The sequence below is a fragment of the Nanorana parkeri genome, unplaced genomic scaffold (assembly GCF_000935625.1).
Source record: "Nanorana parkeri isolate BGI_ZX_2015 unplaced genomic scaffold, ASM93562v1 scaffold63, whole genome shotgun sequence".
Lineage (NCBI taxonomy): Eukaryota > Metazoa > Chordata > Amphibia > Anura > Dicroglossidae > Nanorana > Nanorana parkeri.
The window spans coordinates 504203-505451 of record NW_017306331.1 but is presented as its reverse complement, the minus strand read 5'-3'; positions in this window follow the sequence as shown (position 1 = coordinate 505451).

Here is a 1249-nt window from a genome sequence, read left to right as displayed (position 1 = left end):
TGCGAATAGTGCGAGGGGCAGTCGATGCTCCTGATAGTGCTGGGGGCAGTGGATGCTGCTGATAGTGCTGGGGGCAGTGGGTGCTGCTGATAGTGCTGGGGGGTGCTTTGCGACTTAACCCACCATACGCTATACAGCAAATATTTGGGTTTGTTGCTTACTGACCCACCCTCATTCCCCCTCTCCATCCCACCTCAGACCTAACCACAGCCCACCACTATCCCTTCCTAACCTTATTTCCCTTTCCCCCACATCTCAAGCTTTAGCTCTCAAACACTTTTCATTTTTTCACGCTCTCCTACAGTCTATATTGCAAGTCTGGTGGTTCCTCCTCTTCCCAACTGCTATTACATGTATTCAATAACTGAAACACCAATTTATATTGTCTCTGTATTCTTCAGAACATTATTTGTATACAGTGTACTACCTACCTACTCTATATCTTTCCATCAAAATAAAGAATTATGAAATAGGAAAACATTTTTAAAAAGGGTCCTATAGGTGATGGTGGGCATAATAGTGACATTCATTATCACAGACAATTTCATGCATCATCTGTTTCAGTCCTGATCCCGTAGATAGCTGTGTGTAAGAGCTGTGAATAACTTGATATAAAACTGACAAAAATGTAAACCAATGAGAGTCATTCCTCCACTGGAGAATTCCATTGCCGTTTCCACGAGGGAAATAACACTTGAAAATGAACAGCATAGTGGATAAAAATAAAAGGCGATAAAACTTGTAAAAACGCAGCAAACATTTCCCACTCCCATGAAATGTATTCAGCACTCTGTGCCTTGTTTGCTGCCATTGTTTGCTATTTATGTACATAATAATGTTATTTTATTGGTTTGCTGTTTTATCGCGTCTCAGGCATTCAGAAGAGGCTTTTCTTAACAGGAGCCCATCAATAATTTTTTTTAAGATCCTATTTATATTTAATCACAGGCTTCTGCGGTGTAATTTCATTTTTTGTGTCATTTTACATCGGTGAGAAGTTAAATGTGCCACAGCTGCTTCTGCTTTAATGGTAATATGGATTTATAAGGATCTCAGCCTCCAGGGTGAAGAATGAGACGTTTGTGTAGTAAAATCAGCTCAATAGACTTATCTATACCATCACGGCTGTCCGTGCCCTATATGCTGCCTGAGGCAGTAGAAAGGGGGGCAGCAGGTGCTGCTGATAGTGCTGGGTGGGTGGCTTGGTGGTGGGTGCTGCTGATAGTGCTGGGGGGGGGGGTGCCTTGGT